This window comes from Eschrichtius robustus, chromosome 14, assembly GCF_028021215.1.
Source record: "Eschrichtius robustus isolate mEscRob2 chromosome 14, mEscRob2.pri, whole genome shotgun sequence".
Classification (NCBI taxonomy): domain Eukaryota; kingdom Metazoa; phylum Chordata; class Mammalia; order Artiodactyla; family Eschrichtiidae; genus Eschrichtius; species Eschrichtius robustus.
The window spans coordinates 28,027,349-28,042,719 of NC_090837.1; the positions used below are offsets into that span (position 1 = coordinate 28,027,349).

A 15,371-nucleotide genomic window follows, 5' to 3' on the forward strand; every position below is an offset into this window, starting at 1 on the left:
CTGCAAAGACAAGCCAGAGCCAGCGCTTTTCCTTACCACTTGCTCCCTGGCTGACCAGCATGTTTGCTTTTTGTGGGCAAAGAGCAGCAGAAGTATGTGTGCTCAGACCCAGGCGCACGGCAGCGGGTGGGGCGCAGGCCACGCGGGGGCTCCATGTGCAGCACAAAGCCTGACCCAGGCCAGCCCGCCAAGGCCATACCAACGTGGGGCCTGGGCATGGCTGGCAGCACCCCTCAAGGGTCAGCTCTGCTGCTCATGGGCCCCTGGGGAACCGGCTGCAAGGACAAAGCCCTGGAGAGGAAGGGTCAGCGCTGGGCTCGGCCACTCCAGTGCCAGCTGGGCCAGGGGCGCGGGTGCACTTCAAGGTGAAAGGACAGCACAGAGACTCCCCCAAAGCCCGCGACAGCTGGGGAAACCAAGGCCCATCGAGGGAAGAGACCAGCGTGGGTCCAGGGCTGGGCTCCACTTCCCCAGCACCTGTCACACAAATGAAACAGCAACAAATTGAATTCCTGCTGGGAGAGGTGGTGGTCAGCACGGGGGTGGTGGGCCGGCTGCGGACCCACGTGATAACATGGAAGGCAAAATATGCATGAATTTTTAAGATGGACCATGAGATTTCAAAGATGCTTTACCCAGCTGATCCTGGGTAGAGGTCGGCTCCAGACTTGCTTCCTCTGCTGTCCCGGGAGGCCTGGGGGCCGCCAGGGAAGTGCCATATGCAGGACCTCAGTGACCCTCGCTCTCCTCCCTGGCCAACACCTTCCCAGCCTCTGTTCCCCTCGAGGGCCCCGCACTGCCTGCCGGGCAGGCCCCTCCCGCCCCTGCCCAGACCAAGCCACCAGCTTCCTGAGTCCTCGGTGGAGGCCACTCCTCACCACGCTTGCCCGTCACCCATGGGGTGGATTTAGGAAGAGGACAGGGACGAATGTGCCATGCAGACACAGGCTGCCTGTCCTGGGGCCCGTGTCCAGGCCTAGGCACCCCAGGAGTGGCCCCAGGTGGGTGGATGGAAGGATGGAAGGGCAGGAGACCGGGTGGAAAGGGACACAGATGAACAGTGAGGGGACATGTGGATGCTGCCGGGAGGGGGCTGCATGGGAGGGTGGGTGGGTACGGAGGCAGCAGGGTTGGGGGAGAACGGGAGGCGGGCAGGAGGAATGAGTGGACGGGTAGTTGGGTGGATGAATGGGTGAGCAAGGGTGAGGCTGAGAAACACTCTTGGGAAGGGGCCCCCAAGCCCGCTGGGGTGCCACTGTGGCCAGCGCTCGCTCCCCCATGAGGGTGCAGGCACACGAAGGAACTGGGGAGATGCCCACCCTCCCCCGAAACCATGCCCACACTCGGCGTCTTCCTGCTAAACCAGCCGCTCCTCCTCCTCAGGAGCCCAGCCAAACCCTGCTCCAGAAATCAAATTATGGGGACGGAGTCCAATCTGGGTTGAGGAATTAGAGGAATTTCCTACGGGTCAGGCTGGCGGGAGGCCTGGGCTCCAGTGCTGACCCTTCGCTGGCCATTTGTTGGCACACTGCCCACTGCCCCAACCTTCACAAGGGGAGGGAGGGGACTGGCTATGGGTGGAGCCTCCTTCCACGCCCCTGGCCCCACCCACTTGATGGGGAGGAAAGTAGGCAGCAGGGGTACTGAAGGCCACCCACCTGGGAGGGCACGGTGTCCCCCCCATGCTCCCAGCACTGGCCAGGCCTTTCAAGTGCCCATCTTTACCCTACCGCCCCTGCTGTGGTTGGATGGTGCCCACAGCCGCGGGGACAGCTTCTGGCCAAGCCCACGAGGACGGGCACTGTGCCACGGCCAGGACCAGAGGGTCACCCGTAGTTGGTGTAATGCAGGGGTCGCAGGGTTGGGGGGGGCTTGGATGGGAAGAGTCCGTTCTTGACCTCAAAGCAGTGGAAGGAACTGCCAAGGAAAAAGGACCAGCTCGCCTTTGTGAGAATGAAACATTTCTAAACATCCAGAAAGAGTGCCACGTGCTGTGGTTGTGGCTTCTGTTTTTCAAGTGTAGCGAGCGTTTCAGACAGACAAGTGGGACTGTACATGTAGACACGGCTCCACTGCCGCGGAAGATGCGCGGGCACGTGGGTACACGTCACACTACTCTCCACTGTTGTGTTTGCAATTTTCCATGATATGGGAAGTAGGAGAAAACGACAAAGAAAACGAAAATACTGTCAACATATTGGGATCACAACATCCGGTAGAAAAGTGATATCCTTCATCTATACAGTGCCTATATAAGTCAGTAGGAAAACCAAACCCCAACTCGAGGTGGGAAAAGGTCATCAACAAGGCGTGTGGCCCAGAAATGAGGTGCGAAGGATGAGTGTGGAAATGGTCACGCGTGCACGCACACACACACATACACACACGCAATGGAAAGAGGGCGTGTCGGCCGCAGCGGTGCTCTGGGTGGAGGGCTCCTGGCCCGCAGGTTGCAGCAGGTCCAAAGTTCTGCACGTACCCACGTTCTAGGAGCTACTGCCTTCGCAAGACGGCAAGTAAGAGATGGGAAAGCAGGTGCCCCTCCCCCACCCCAGCAGGCCAGGCAAGTGTGAGGCCAGGGAACTCTCCCCAGGGGCTCAGGCGGGCGTTGCCACCCGCCACCTGAGGGAAGCAGCTAGGTTTTCAGGGAGCTGGGAGAACTGTAACTGAATTCAGCCTGGAAATTGGATTTCCCTAGCAGAGGAGGTGACCCTATCGCCACCTGGACCCGACACCATGGGGGTGGGAGGTGGACAGAGATGGCCCCTCAGTGACCTCCTCCTGCCCCCAAACTGTCCCTGTGGACACCCAGCAGCACCCACTGACCACATAGAGTACAACTACTCTGTGCAGGGGGAAGGGTCTGGGCGGTTCTTCCCAAGGGGCTCTTGCCCTGCACTGATGAGGCGCCCTGGGCTAAGGGAGAGCCAGGTCCCTGGCAGCACTGGTCAGCCCCAGGGCAGGGGCCGCTGGACTGGTGGTCCAGGAGGACCAGGGGCTATGGGGAGGCTGATGCAGGAGGCTCGGAGCCAGGTCAAGGCAGGGACACTTCTGGGGGCCCACGGAGCCCGAGGTCTTGGGAGCTAAGGGCCTGGGGCCCGGCCCAGGGCCAGGGCTGGGGAATGGCCAGGTAACTGCAGGCTGGACACGGCAGAGGAGGCCTCGCCCTGGCAGGAGAGTGGGCCAGGTGTAGGTGAGCATCCAGCTGCTGCCCCTCCTCAGTGGGGGAATTGAGCCACAGGGAGCCCGCACCAGAGGCCCCCAAAGGGTCTCGGTCTGAGATTCCTGCCGGGGCAGGTCACAGACACTTGCTCTAAGTCTCTGGGTTCCCTGCCTCTCTGGGTGGACTCGTGGGATGGCAATGGACAGCAGTCCCCCAATCCCAGGCTGCCCCTCCTGCACCTGACCCAGATTCCAGCTGCAGTCGCAGCCCGAGGGCGATGCCTGACAGGCTCCAAGCGGGGGGTCTGGGCAGCGAGGACCCATCTCCTCCACGGTCTCTACAGCAGCAGCCAGCCCAGGGGCACCCCAAGGGCAGGGCAGGGAGGGCTGGGGCTGGTGGTCTCTCTGCCTGCACCAGCAGCCTACCCACTCCAGCCTGGCCATAAGAGGGGAGCCCAGGCATAACGCTGGGGAACGCCAAGGTGCCCCACTGTGCGGGGTGGGCTGGCCTGTTGCCTCCATACCTCCCCCTAGGGTCCCTCTGGGAGGTGGCTCCCCCAACCCCCCATTCCATCTCAGGGAGAGCAGAGCAGCGAGGGGGCAGTTCTGAGGGCCCAGGCTCAGAGCCCCACCCCACCGTGCTCTGGGGTGGGCACAGGGGCCAAGGCATTCCTGAGGCGGAGCCTGAGGCTCACAGCCACGCTGGGACCAAACCCAACAGATCCAACTGGCACCAGGGCCTGGGAGCCCAGCTCCTACCCAGGGGCCAAGGGGTCCATGAGACCCCGAGGACCACCCCCCCCGCGAAGGCACAGGTGGGGCAGCTGTCCGGTCAGGCTGAGGGCCGGTGGCCTGTGTGCACCAGGGCCCTCCGCCTGGAACATCCTTTCTCCCTCAAGACGCTGGACCCCTTCTTCCCAGGCCCCCTCTGTCACCATGGCAACGCCCAAGCTTCTCTGAGAGGGACAGAGCCGCTTTGTGGTGGCACAAAGCCCCTTTGAGGGGTGGTGGGGGTTCAGCCCCTGGGAGCCTGTGGCCAGTAAGTCTCTGGGGGGCAAGGCATGGCCCCTCAGCCCAGCCCCCACCAAGGCTGCGGAGCCAAGAAAGATGGAGCAGGAGAGCCTGGTGGTTAGGGGCTGAGACACCCACCCCGGCACCACCTGCCCAGCTGCCCATGGAAGGGTCTCTGGGATGAGCCCCAGGGCCCCAGGAGAGGCTCTCTGTGGGGGCCTGAGAACTTCCCACGGCCTTTCCACCATTTGACAAGAAACATGCTCTCCCTGGATAAGTGGAAGAGGCACTGGCAGTGGGGAAACTCCCTGCCAGACGGGAAAGCAGACTCAGGACTGGGTGGGAACCAGGCACAGGGAGCCCTCGGGGGGCAAGCGGGTCAGATGGCGCGGCCTGGCATCATGCCTGCTGAGGGGCTGCCCATGTATCCGGGCCTGCCCTACTCATGATCCTGGCCTGCCTTGCCCTGCTGCAGGGACCCCATCTTCGCCTGCCTGCCCTGGGGGAACACAGCCAGCACAGCTGGGTGGCCTGGGGTAGCCTTGCTGCAGCCAGGACCTCAGGACAGGTTTGGGCAAGAGGGAACCTCGCTGTGGCCGGGCTCACTCCAGGGGTTGGGAGATGGGACCCCGAGGGCAATGTGGGTCCAGGGCACAGTGACAGGGACCGAGCGCAGAGCTCCCCGTCCCCACCCCAGAGTGTTGCCCTATCTGTGCCCTGGCCCCGCAGTCAGGGAGGCTCATCCCAGCCATGGAGCCCCTCCCCGTCCCAGTCTGTGGGCCCATGCCACCCTGGCCACTGCTGACCAGGCACTTCGCAGTGCCCCCACATGCTGGGCGCCCTGCCGGGCAGCCCTCCCCAAGTGACCTCAATGTGACCCACTGCAGCTTTGCTAACTAAGCCCCCAGCCTGGGGATCACAGCCCCCGGGTGGCAGCACGAGGCAGAGCTGGCCCCAGGAGAGATCTGCCCCTTTGTGGGCAGATCCACGCAGGGCCCGGGGGTGGGGGGCTGCCAAGGGGCCAACCCTGACATGGCAGTGCCCCTCATGGTCAGCAAATGAGATGCCCCTGCACCCCGCGGAGGCCTCGTCTCATGCCCCCACACCCCGCCCGCCTGTTTCCCTGCCAGCATTCCTGCAAGCTGCTGACACTTCTGGGCACTGGGACGGGCCTGCACAGGCCATCGTCAGCAATACCAGGTCCACCTCCCCACAGAGCCCAGCCTGGGACTTCGCCATCCAGGGAGATGGGGCCTGGGGCTCAGCTTCCAGAAGGAGGTTCCCTGGGAAGTGTGAGAGTGAGAAACTGGTTCCCTGTTCCCTCATCAGGAACAACACCGGGGTCCAGCAGGGAGACTCCAGGCCCTGCAGGCACAGTACCCACAGCCCAGGGGGTGACAGGTGTCAGGAAGACCCTCCAGCTGCCAAGGGTAGAGGCAGGGCAGCTGTGGCCACCTGGCCCTGGATGGATCAAAGGGGAGTGTAGGCAAGAGACCAGAGCACGCCCTGTGGAGGGAGGCTCCATCCTTGCTCCTGAGCACAGCATCAAAGAGCCAGGTCCCCTCTGGTCTGCCCTTGCCCAGGGTTCTGTGTGGCCTCCAGCCAGCACTGGCTCCTCCAGGGGCCCCTGGGAACTCCCATTCTCTCCCAGAAGCTGAGCTGGACGCCAGTCTCTCTGCTCCAGACCCCCTCGCCTGCCTGGGAACCAATTCAGTGCTCCTGAAGCCTGGGAGTGCCCATGGCAACAGCTCCAGACACCACCAGCCTCCATCAGACAGCAAAGTCCTGCCTTTTATATGCAAATGATGACCCAGTGGAATTGGGCAGGGGGCTTCACCCCGCCCCCACCCAGTGCAGACTCTGGGCCCCACAGTGTCCCTGCCTGGCTCCCCACCCCCCCACACACACCACATACCATGAGAGCCTGCTGGGAACCGGACCTGTCTGTGTGTCCTGCCCCCGCCAGGGCGCAGAACACTGCAGCTGGCATGCTGACAATTTGGGGAACTCCTTAAACCCACCCGCAGGCTCACGCGTGCGGCCACCCACGAAGTCATGCACACACACACCCAGAGCCACCCAGGCTGCCCTGTGGGGCCTCGCCTGCCCCGGAAAATGGATGGTAGGTGACCTGACACTCCTGACAGGTCCTTGTGCTGGGGGAGGTAGGACTCAGGCTCCTGGGGGTCAGCGTTCTGGGCAGACTGCATTCCTGTCCTGAACACCTGGCAAGGCTGCCCCCACCAAGACCTGTGAGGCCGGGCCTGCCCTGGCTCCACAGCCTGCAGGTGCCCAGCCTCAGTCCACACTGAAGTGTCTCTGTGACAGTAGTGGGGAGCATGGCCGGGCCAGGACCCTGGACAGAAACACCGAGGCTGCACAGACCTGCTCCAGCCCCCACGGCCCAAGGCAGACCCTGCTGCCCCCCGGGGACCCAGGAGAGCTGCCGTTTACCAGCACAAACATCAGGGAACAGCTGATGTGCCCTCAAAAGGTTAAAGATGGCCTTGAACTGATGAGCTGGGAACAAACTATAAGGAGAAGGACCGATCGTGGGTGATGAGGATCCTGTGGGGATTTGAAGAAAAACATGGCGGAAGCTAAACAGCAGCCGGGACGCTGTCCCCAGGCCGCAGGATGCAAACCCAAGGCAGACCTGCCAAATGGGCAGAAAAGGACACAAAGCTGTCAAGAGGGAAGACAGGAGTGGTGGAAAATGGACCCTGGGAACAAACTCCCCTGGCACAGGAGGTCCCCGAGGGACCCCACAAATGGCCAGGAGCCACCCCCAACAGAGGCCTCCAGCAGGGTTGTCAGGGTCGGGTTGGGGTCTGAGCTTTCCACCCAGAAAGAAGCTGAGCAGATTGCGGTCATGTCAACCCTAGCCTTTACAACTTGCTCTCCCTGGGCTCTGTGCCCCAGCCTCCAGGCTGCTGTCCCTCCGCAGGGCAGGAAGGAGGTCACCTGGCCTGGCCCGCACCGGACACACCCAAGGCGGCACTGAGGAGGGCCCACGTTGCCGCCAAGCTGCCCACATCCCGGAGGCACTGGATGTCATCCACGCACAGATGTCAGCTGCAGGACCCTGCTGCCCAGCTATCGTCTCTTGTTTGCAGAAGCTCTTCTATGGCAAGGACCAGCTGACAGCTTTGTTAACAGGGTGCTTCCCTTTCTTAACTTGGGATCTTGAAAGAGTAAACCCAGCTCTGTGCTTCCTTAAGGAAACATCGTGCAAAGTTCCCGGACTGTCAGAGACGATTTGCCACCCCAGGCCTCAGTGTCCCCATCTGCACACTCGGTGTCCCGCAGGCACTGCAGCCCAGGGCCCATGGGTGCAGGGGTCACGGGGCGCCAGCCTCTCCCTGCAGGGCACAGAGCAAAGGCCCCGAGGACTGGCTGGCAGCCCGCTCGAAGCCTCCTCGTTATCTTGCAAAATGCAGAGAGCAGCAAGTACATTCAGACGAATGAATGGCCTAATTAGGATTTCACAGAGAGTGAAAATATTTTGAAAAGAAAAAGTTTAACTAAAGGCATATTTGAAATACCAAACTCATCAATTGCAAATGACAACCTCGCAAGATGTGCCAGGGGGGCGGGGTGTCTCCTTCTCCCCAGCTGACAATGGGCAGCCTTCCCTGTGGGCGAAAGAAACTGGGCCTCAGCCTCCCCAAATCAGAGCTGCAGGGGGGTGTCCCCGCAGCACAAGACCTAACTCAGGGCGGAGCTGACGACTCTGGGTGCCCCGGTGGAAGGTCACACAGGGACGGGGACGGACGCCCAGGGCCTGGGGAAGAAAGGCCCCTCAGCAGCCTGACAGTCCAGTCCAGGCAGGAGAACGAAGCAGAGCAAGCCAGGGAACAGCCAGAAGCTGACTGTGGCTGGCAAGGCAGGGAGAGGCCCCAGGGGCGAGCTGAGGGGCAGGGGCTGCCCCAAGAGCCACTAGGCCAATGGCCACCTCAGGCTTGCACAGACCACCCAGCACGGCTGGCGTGGCACCATCCCTCCTGGTGGCCTGGGCCCCGCAGCGCAGTCACACCACCAGCTGTGAGGCACCCTGAGCAAGGAATGGCACAGCCAGAAGCTGGCATGGCTCTCGCACCATAACACAGCGGCCAGCACGAAGTGCCACCTGCGCTGAGCCCCACAGGGTGAGCAGAGCCAGGTCTGAAGCCAAGTTCGGCCTCGTAGAATGTTATTCCTGAGAAGCATGTGCTCCGGAGTGGGAAGGGGCTGGGGGCATCCCTGGGGCCGTGGTCTTCGCTCCTGCCTCTCACGTTGAGCCCCCCCACCCGGGGAATGACCCACGAGTCCAATCACAGAGACCCCTGGATGCCTGGCTGAGGGCCGCCCACAGGCGAGGGCCAGCACCTGGCTCTCTGGCAACGCAGGCAAGATGCTTGCGAAGCAGGTGGACCGGCCGACCCGCCCCGAACTGAGACACAAACAGGCGTGCGTGTGCCTGGCCCAGTGGTGCTGCCACTGGAGGCCCTGGGGGTGCCAAGCCCGCGACCCTAGAGGAAGAGGCCCGTTCACCCCCCACAGCATGACAAAGCCACTCGGGCGTGGGACAGCCCATGCCCTCCCAGCCACAGGGAGTCACGCATTCACAGGCTGGATGCTGCAAAGGGGCCCGGATCACTGTGGGGGCTTCTCAGGGGCCTTCCCACAGCACGGACCTGTTCTCAGTAACCAAGGAGGCTCAGAGGGGCTGGAGACCTGGGGAAACCAGAGCGGGATGCACACGCGCACAGGCCAGCACACCGGGGGTCCCGGGGAGGAGGCCCCAACTGCGTGGACCAACCTGCATCTGCAGGGCAAGTGTGAGGCCGCCCGTGACTTTTCAGAACAGAGACTGGTCAAAGGGAGGCCCCGACCTGATCTTCTAACGGGGCCACAGGCAACTCGAACCTGAGGATGCGGTATGTCACATTTATAGTTCCTGGTGATAGAAAACATCAGTCAAGAAACTGTTCAGATACAACCATATCAACACAGTTCAGCCCTTGCCTCACATTTATGTCAAAGTAAATTCTAGACGGATGAAATCTCAAGTGTAGATGCTGACCTGGAAACACCGACAGGAGAAGACGGATGTGTGTTTATCTGGCCACGTGCTAGACAACGCGTGGAACAACAGAAGGATTGAAGGAGGAAGAATTCCACAGATTCCACACAAAACATGAAAAATTTGAACAGTTTTTGAACACGAAAGCCATCATAAGCAAAAATTAAAAGGCTGAAGAAAGACGGATGAAGGCAGAACCCACTCTGTGAGCAGCTGCGACCCCAAGAGGCCCCACGGGGGCCGCGGCCACAGAGGCACAGCCTCCCTCAGCCCGGGTGAGGCTGGTGGAACCAGTGCCCGCGAGGCTGCGTGGAAGTGCCTGCGGCAGACACGAAGAGTCCGTTACCAGACTCAAGAAGCGCAGGAGATGGGGAAACAGGAAGAGGCAGAGAGAGAGGGACAGAGAGAAACAGGGAGAAAACCAGGAGAACGAGGGAGGAGGGAGAAACGGACAGGAAAAGAGCAGCAAGGGCAGGCACAGCAGGCGAGGCGGTGGGCAGCCTCCCACAGACCTCATTACATGCCATTTGGTGTCTGGTTGGCCTGCCAATCTGAGGCACGGTGGTCCACCAGAAGTTTAGGGGGGTGGGGGCCAGCCCCTGCCACCCTAGGCCCCAGATGCCATGCCACCTGTGCCACCAGCAACGCCACGTCCCAAGGCCTGGTGCTCTGGCCCAGCAAGCCCTGGACACAGGCTGAGCCTCTTCATCCCAATCCACAAGCCCCCAAGTGGCCCAGCAGCCTGGCCACTGAGATGCTTGGCCAGACCTTGGTCCTCCCACCTGCCTGGCTGGCAGGTTGCCACACCCGAGGTCCTGTGGAACACAGAGGAAGGAGCAGGCCCCCTGCCCTCTCCTGTCTTACAGCCCTCAGCACAGGACACTCAGGCGTCTGGAGGCTCCTGAGTCTGTAGCCACTGCCTTCTCACCACCACCCAAGTGAGGTGCTGGCTGGGCCAGGCTATCCACGCAGGACACCCAGGGACACAGAATCCACAGGGCTGGGTGGGCTGAGCCTCCCACAGAGACGGGGCTGGGCGGGGCAGGGGCAGAGGGCCAGGCTGGGGCCTGGGCTCCTGCAGTGGAGCAGCACAAGTGGCCACCACACTCTGCAAATCAGGCAACACAGCAAACTGACAGAGTGGTACCAGCAGGGCTCACTTCCCACCACACAGGGTTCTGGGGGCCACAGGGACCACTCAGCCTCCGTCCCTGCTACACTTCCCGGGCACCATGCCTCGTGCCCCTGGAGCTGTGATTAGCAGAGGAGCCCACGTGGCAGGGCCAGCACCAGCGCCCTCGCCATGAACACAGCAGTCACGGCCCCTCCCCACTCTGACGGTGGCCCAGGGTGGCTGTGTGTGCCAGAGGCCATCTGGCCCTTTCAGACAAAGCCTCCTCCCGGCCTCAGTGCCCTCCTCCAGGAGCTGCGGCATGTGGGCCCATTGCCTGTCCTGGCTGGCAGCTCCAACCTCCCTGGTGCAGCAGGGACTACCCTGAGCCGGGAGCGAAGCTGACGGCCTGTGCGGCACCAGAAACCGCCATGCCAGGCATCCAAGTCAAGGAGGGTGCGGACCAGTCCAGCTAATGTCCTGGTGGGTGGTCCCCAGTGCACGCTTGTCCCTCAAGCCAGACGTCCCTCAAGCCGGTATCTGTGGTCCATACCCAGGCCATCGGTGAATTCAAGTAGGGGTGGCAGGAGGCCCCATGTCCAGCCTTGTCCAGCCCAGGGCCCTGTGCCCACCAGGTTGAGGCTGGCCGGAAGCACACACCACTCAGGCCACAGTCCATCCCTCCATGGACCACACCCACCAGCCCACCACCCGTGTGAGGGGACGTCCCTGGAGGAGGTCAGCTTGTCCAGACACCCATCCGGCTGGCTCCACATCCTGCAAGGAACCAGAGGGCACCTGGTGAAGCCAACCGGCGCGGTTAAGTCCCTTCTGGATGGGGCCAGAGCCCCAGCTGGGCACTGTCATCCCTGACCCAAGGGCGTCTGGTGGTGCTCCAACACAGACTCACTCCCACACGACCGTGCGTGTTCTCACCCCCACCCCACTGGGACTGTCACGTCTACAGTTTGCATCAGCTGCCATGGTCCCTCCTGGGCGTTTCTTACACTGTTGACTATCCTTCAAAACCCTGACCATTTTGAGCCGATGATAACGTCTCCCTTCTCCAGAGGTTGGGTGTGCTCTGTTGTGATAAACTCCCACACCAGGATCTCACTGGCCTGTTCAGGGGGTCATGGCCCCCAGGGGTCTGCCCCCCTCACCTGCCCTGGGGCACAGGCTGCCTGCCTCTCTCCTGAGACTCCCCGAGGCCAGCCCCCATCCATGTCCCTCCTAGGCCAGCAGCCAGCCTCCCAGTCCCGGACCAAGGACCATGCAGCTTCCTGTCTCGGCCAGTGGTATGGGGACGCGTTCCCTCTCCTTGTATCTAGGTCTGGGGAAGTTGCCAAAGTGTTTGTGTTGTAAAAATGAAAAACAGGGCACCACAGACAGGCTGGAGGCCACCTCCGGGAGATCACAGTGGCAGAAGCTCTCTCCCCTTGGCTCTGCAGTGTTTACCAGGTTGTTCCAAGCTTCTGTCCAACCTTCCTTTGTGGACATGGCTCATTTGTGGGCCTGCGGGTGGGTCTCTCTGCCTCACAGTAGCCCCTTCATCACGGGGAGGGGCTTCAAGTCAGGGTGGGATCATGGGGGTAGATCAGGATGCCAGGGCCAGAGGCAAGGAAGAACAGGGAGCTCGAGCCAGGCGTGTGTGTGCACGCGTGTACACGTGTGTGCGTGGGCACCTGGGAGGGGAGGCGTGGTTGGGAGTCTGCCCACCCGCTGTACCCTCCCCACCCACAGCAGGACCTGCTGCTCCCACCCTGAGGTCTGAGGCTCAGGGATCAGCTTTTGCTTAGAATGTGATGCTTCTGGGGCACGTCTGCTTTTGGCTTAAACGTTCACATAGACCTTGTCCCATGGAGAACCACGTGCCTTTCTTATCAGTCCTGATAACCGCCAGCCTCTCCCCAGTGCTGGCTGTGCCCCATCATCTCGGACTCTCACTAGGGGCCTGGGGTCAGCCCAGGACACCATTTTACAGACGGGGAAACCAGGTCCAGGCAAGGCAGCGCTGGGCCAGGATTTGAACTCAGGTCTTCCTGTCCTTAGGACACCCCCCCCCCCAATCCAGCCACAGGAAGAATGTGGCTCCCACCTCGTGGGACTCCAGCAGGCCAATAACTCCACAAATGCAGAGGAGGGCCGGGAGTCAATGCCAGTGTGGGGGGTGGGAGGGCATCTGCAGGGCTGCAGGTGGGGAGGGGGCCCGAGGGAACTTCCTGCAAGAGGGTGGGAGCAGGGGGGCAGGGAGGGTCTGGGGACGCAGGGTGGCGGTGGGACCTGAGGTGGGGTCTGTGTCCCCAGGGCGCCTCATCTCAGCAGCACTGTACAGATGGGGGGTGGGGGGAACAGAACCTCATAAGAGCCCTGGGGCCATGGACAGACAGATGGACAGGTCTGAGATACGAAGGTAGAAGCATTGATGGGATTTGTGCCGAGAGAGTGGGGGTACCTGTCTCAGGGAGCCCTTTCTAGCACCCCTCAGAGTTGGTTCTGGCCAAGGACCCTGCACCAAGAGCCTCGGGGCCAAGGGACCCACCCCCAGCCTTGAAAAGGCCTGCTGTGTCCCCGACTGGGGCAGGAGGCCTCTGCAAGGGCTGGCCAAGAGCCACAACAGCACAGACCACAGATGTCTGACAGCACGAGGCAGCCCCCATGTGCACAAACCAAGTCCGGCAGAGGGACAGGGCCCAGGCTTGGGGGATGCTGGACAGGCAGCTCAGGGCCGCGGTGGGTGATGAGGAGCCCGGGTGAGGGTCAGGCCGGCCTGACTGAGAGCTCGCTCTGCACTCGAGCCTTGAGTCCTGCTCCACCACAGCAAATCCTGACGTGCCCTTCCAGGCCGCTGGTCACTCTGTGCACATCTTGAAAAGGCGCCACTTCGGCTGCACCCTTGTTTTACAGAGGTCACTGAGGCAGAGAGAGGCACAGCCCTGCGCTGAGTGGCAGACGCAGAGACCTTGCCCGGACCCCTAGGCAGTGGCAAGATGGCCTATGGGGGTCAGGGAGGCGCCTAGGGCACACGCCTGAAGGAGGACCCCACCTCCACGGTCCCTGCTGGAGCCTGTGCTCAACCACCCCGCCACCCAGCCCTCGGCCTCCCTCTGCTGTACCGAGGCGGTGAGGGCACAGGGTACTGAGGGGCGTTGCCCAGGGTCCTTGCCCCTCTCCACCTCCCCACCCTGAACAGGGGGCCTGGAGAAAGCAGAGCTCCAGCCTCCCAGCGGGTGCCTTGGCGGGTGCCTCAGGAAGGGTCCCCACTTCTGAGGGAGGCTGGGTGGAGCCAGTCTTGCTGGCCATGGCAGTCCTGGGTGCCCTCTGGTGGCTGCACTCAGCTTGTTGCTGCTTTGCTAGAGGCCGCTGGCCCCTCAGGGTCCACTGGGGCAGTGGTAAGCGCTGTGCCTCACACACACACAGCCTGGGCTGGGGGCCCTGTAGGTGATGTGGATGTCCACCAGCTCTGGGCTCTTCTTTCCGACCTGTGAAATAGGCTGAGCTGTGCAGCTCTCCCATTCAGGAAGCCCCAGGAAGGAATTCCTGACCCTGAGTCTCTCTTGGTTACTCTCTGATTCCGGGGCTCCTGCAGAGTGGCCGAGGCCTCATCCTAGTCTGGATGGAAGCTGGCAACAAGGGAACAGATGCCTTCCCCGACCCGAGCCACTGCTGGGGAAGGTCCCAGAACCCCTCGCTGCCTCCCTGGCATCCCACAGCACCCCAGCTCTGTCCCCTCCCTCCCTCTGCTGACGCCAGCCCAGGGCACATGCTAGGGGCTGGTTGAGGCTCTGCTGGGCCTGGTGTCCCCACCCTCCTCTGCGCTACAGTTCTTAGCTCCTCTTGGAAGTGCAGGATCCCACTGCTCGTGGTCCCAGGCCTGTCTCCTGGGATGAAGGGGAGTGAACCCACCTGAATCCTTGTGCAGCACAAACAGGGATGGAGGTGCAGCCTCCATGGAAACTGGGAGATGCAAAGGGACCCCTGAGGGGCCACCCTGGGGGAGGCACACAGCCCAGATTGGGGGGCAGCTCTAACCTGGCAGGACTAAGGGCTGGCCCAGCTCACCCAGGAGGCACCTGGTCAACAGGTACTTGTGCCCATGAGGAGAGTGGGGTGAGGGCTGGCCGGGCTGTGCTTATGTGACCTCCTCCCCAGGCCAGAACCAGAGTCCTGAGCACAGCAAGTGCTCTGTGCCCAGTCCTGTGCTGGGTGCCAGTGGACCTCAGACTTGGGGGCATGGGGCAGCAGGGAACAGACAGGGTACTGTGGATGGGACAGGGCAAGGCTGGGGGAAAGCACGAGTGCCCAATTCACAGCCCCACACGCTGTGGCCAGACCCCAGGTCCAGACCACCTGCTCGGGAACTGACTGCTGTGGGTCCAGCACTGTCCCAGGTCCAGATACACTGAGCCCAGGACAGGTGGGACCTGCTTGGGGTGGGCAGACCTCTGGCAGCCTGGACCTGGGAGTGGAGGTTCCCAGTGCAGCCCTGTGTGTGTCCTCATGGGGGAGGTTGCCCCACAGGTGCTAAGCCGGTCACCATCCAACCCCCTGGGTTCATAAACCCTGACCCGGCGTGTGCCCTGCTCGGTGACTCGGGAAAGGGGTGTGAGTGAGGGATTATACAATGAATCGATCCTAAAGAATGAAATCCTTGGGGCAGTTCTTTTCTTTTCCTTGTTCCTAAACACGCCTGGGTCTAAAGGGGAAGGCCGCTGGAGTCCCCGAGTTGCGTTTCCACTGGGACACGTTATGCAGAGATTAGAAACGGTGACATATTGTAATAACCCAATATTTAATTATTTAAGATTAAAATAGGAAGGCTGGGGATCTCCGGCTGCCCGCCCAGGGTAACACCACGGCAAGCCTGGGCCGAGTCCCACTACGAGTAGAGGGGACACGCCTCAGCCAGGGGTCCGGGGGCCCGCCGACAGGGCGCAGGGGTGGCGAGGAGGGGGACCCAGGTTGGGGCTCCGGGCAGGAACCCCAGGCAGCGTTCCCTCCCTCGTCCTCTGGGCGGCGGGA

General features: G+C 62.1%; 1 protein-coding gene across 1 annotated transcript in view; it reads right to left on the minus strand.

The window, feature by feature from the left end:
* Nucleotides 1–15,371, minus strand: part of ARVCF (ARVCF delta catenin family member) — a 36,118-nt gene that overhangs the window by 20,152 nt on the left and 595 nt on the right. The window lies entirely within an intron of this gene.